The sequence below is a fragment of the Otolemur garnettii genome, unplaced genomic scaffold, assembly GCF_000181295.1.
Source record: "Otolemur garnettii isolate 467f Iridium unplaced genomic scaffold, OtoGar3 scaffold00158, whole genome shotgun sequence".
In the NCBI taxonomy this organism is placed as follows: Eukaryota; Metazoa; Chordata; class Mammalia; order Primates; family Galagidae; genus Otolemur; species Otolemur garnettii.
Window position 1 is genome coordinate 3,692,286 of NW_003852553.1, and position 3,645 is coordinate 3,695,930.

At 41.8% G+C, this 3,645-nt stretch overlaps 1 pseudogene; it reads right to left on the bottom strand.

Annotated features, from left to right (window-relative positions):
• Positions 1–513: 513 nt before the first annotated feature.
• On the bottom strand, positions 514–1,412 carry LOC111728441 (annotated as a pseudogene).
• Positions 1,413–3,645: the final 2,233 nt, after the last annotated feature.

The window sequence follows — 3,645 nt, forward strand, 5'->3', positions numbered from 1 at the left end:
GTTGAGCTATAGGCGCCGAGCCGAGAGGTCCATTTCTGGAATAGCATCAGGTCTTGCAGACCTTTTCCCCCTTGACACTGTTAATTTTTTTTTTTTTTTTTTTTGAGACTGAGTCTCATTATGTAGCCCTCAGTAGAGTGCTCTGGTGTCACAGCTCACAGCAACCTCAAACTCTTGAACTTAAGCAATTCCCTTGCCTCAGCCTCCCAAGTAGCTGGGACTACAGGCGCCTGCCACAACACCTGGCTATTTTTTTTTCCGACTGCAATGACTTTATTTTAGTGGCTTTCCAAGCCCCCTAACGGGTCTCCTTAGACAGGGCTGGCACCCAGTCAACCATCTTCACAGTGGAGTCCTAATTACTCGATTCCATTTTGTAGATCACAAAGGTTCCTTCCAATGATCTCTTCCTCCATTTCCTCAAATCAGCTTACACATTCTGAAAGTATATCCATCACTCTCTAATACTTTGAGGTGGCATATTCTAGTCTCCTACTTTGTGTTTGAAGTAGATCACTTCTTCTTTGCTACCATTAATCTTTTCATTATCTTCTTATTTCTCTTAGCATAGTCAGGGCATAACATATTATCTTCTAGGCCTGGAGATGGGACAATGCAGGCTGGTAACAGGAAGAGGGAAATCATCCTCCTGGGAGTGGCAGGTACCCAGGCCTGACCTGTATGAAACTGTAGGCGGACCCGACCTCTGGGTCTGTGGGGAGAGGCTCACCATGGATCACACACCACCTAAGGCCAGAAGCTGTTGTCAAAAAGGCCACAGCAGAAGCAGAAATGGACCATGAAATCACAGTCTTAGGCTGACCAGCTTTGGCAGCAATCCTTGCCCACGATGCCAATGCAGATTCCTGAGCTGATGTTATCACTTCCACTCTGTCCATCTCTTCTGTTTTCACACTCACCTTGGACCTTTCCTGAGGTCTTGCTCTCTTGGTCTCTGCCTTGAGTTTCCTTGAACATGAATGTAATCTGGCCTCCTTTGGTGTTTCAGGAATTTCACATTTCTGTTCAGGAAAAGCATGCACCTGAAGCCTCAGAAAAACTTCTGTTTTCTTGCCATCGGTACTCAAATTGAGTTGCTGGCACCAGTTCCTCAAAGTGTCCCAACACACATCATTAATGGGAGGCAAAACGGTTGGCAAGGGAAGATCAGGGTTTTTACATCTAGCTTTTCAGATGACTTTTGATTGTTTATTTGTTGGAGGTAGGTGAACTTCATTGTGTTTCTGGGGATTGTGCAGTTTGACATCAGAAGTTGAAGAAACAGTTGGTTCCATTTGTTCATTATTTGAATTGTCTTTAACTGGAACCAATGTCAAAATCACACTTTCTTCATCATCTATTTCCTCCTCAGAGAAATTCTTCTGGCTGCTAACATGATTTGAATCTGACATTTTTTCAGCAGGACCTGAGGGAGGTAAAGCCAGCAATGGTAAGGAGAGGTGCAGTTTACTTCTTTTAATCTCCGGGCTATTTTGTTGTTGTTGTTGTTGTTGTTGCCATTGTTGTTTAGGAGGCCTGGGCTGGGTTTGAATCTGCCATTCCTGGGGTATGTGGCCGGCACCCAACCGCTGAGCTACGAGCACTGAGCCTGTGAAATTTATTTTTAAAACAACCATTTAAAGTATCTGGAAATGGTCCTAAAAGCATACAGCAAATAAAAAAACATTCATTCTAGAAAATCTACTAAAACTCAGTGAAGACCATGAAAGTTATAGCATTTGAACCATGACCTGCTCTATCTCTTCCCTTGCTAGTTCACTGTGATGGAAACTCTACTTCAGGCAGGCACAGACAAGAACTCAGGGTTTCCTTACCTCCAGTCTCCCAATCAAGTGCTACTGTGTCTTCCTAGAAGGGACAGAACTTCAGCATTTATCATTCTAAATGATAGATACCTGTTTCTGGTACCTGTTTCTGAGGCTATGTTTCAAGTTAGTGAGGTTGAGAGTCAAAAGCTCCTGTCTTGCACACAGCCCCCATTCCTTGATTGGAGGTTAGACCTCAGGTGTGGTACACTGAGACTATGAGAGATCGGCCCTGATCACTCTGATCTCAGCTTGTTAGTAGGGCAGAGGTTCCACGCAGGAAGAGAGAAGCCAAAAGGACCAGAGGCTATGACCCCCTGCTCAGTGTCCACCTCCGAAAGCAGAAGTGTCATTCAGAAATAAGCATGCCACTCTCCCTTTTCCTAGCTTTGGAGCCATGGCTCAGAAATTTTGCCCAGATAGACAAGCATGCTATAAAATCTGAAGCTCTTGCTAAAGGAACTAACTTTATTTGAAACATAATGTGGAGAAGCTAAAGTCTAAGAAAGCTCTCAAAAACAAAGGAGGTTTTGCTGGAAAGCAGTTAAGAGGAGACTGATAACTTCACTAAAGATGTAAGCTAAACTATAAGCCAGCTAGTTTAATAGAGAGAATCAGAGACAGGGACAGCTAAGAATAGAACTATTAGGGTCAGAACAAACCTCAAACTCTGACCTCCAAAACTATCATTGCAAAGGAGCCTGGACTTAATAGGATCAGTCTGTGGAACAGTTTATGCCCTATTGCGCTCTGTTGAAAGCAGCAGAGAAATCAGCCAGTCACTAGTGAGCTTAACAGCTGGGTGTGATCAGGGAAAGAGTCAAAGACAGCCTTGCTAAAACCATTTATTATAGGGTTACTGCTCATGCCCAAGACTTTGCTCTCTGAGGAGGAACATCGGAGACTTCATACTGCAAAGGAAATAAACTTCATGAAAATAATCCAGATAGTTACTAAGCAACTAAACAAACAACAAGCCCTGGGAGCAAGAGAACTAGTAAGTACTTAGAGTAGCTACAGCACAGGGCGTCCATAAAGTTCGGGTGCAATTTACTATGTTAAACTATTTTAAATTGCACATGAACTTTATGTCCACCCTATATATTATATAAAATGTTTAGTTTTCAACAAAAAATTACAAGACATGAAAAGAAACAGGAAAGTGTGATTCATGCACCAGAAAAAGCAGGAAACACAAACTGCCTATGAGAACAACCAGATGTCAGATTTAATGGACAAAGACTTCAAGGTAGCCATTATAAATAAGGTTAAAGAACTAAAGATAACTATGCTTTAAAAAGAAAGGTATGATAATAAGTGTCTTATCAAATCAGGAATATAAATTAAGAGATAGACATTATGAAAGATAAAAATTAGAAATTCTGGCATGGAAAAATATAATAATTGAAATGGAAATTTCACTGGAGGGGCTCAAAAGTAGATTTGAACTGGGAGTAGAAAGAATCAGTGAACTAAAAGATAGATCAATGGAGATTATGCGATCCAAAAACTAAAGAGAAAATGGTATGAAGAAAAATGAACAGAGCTCCATAAATGCGGTCCATCATTAAGCACAACAAATCAAAATAATGGGAAGAAAGGAGAGGAAAGAGAGAGAAGGAGAAGAAAAAATATTCCAAAAAAAATAATGGCTGGCGGTGCCTGTAGCTCAGTCAGCAGGGCGCCAGCCACATACACCAAGGGTGGAAGGTTCGAACCCACCCTGGCCAAATAGCTGGGCGTTGTGGCAGCAAATTTTAAAAATGACTCATCACTTACAAGGGAACCCATAGCTGACTTCTTGGCAGAAATAATGGCA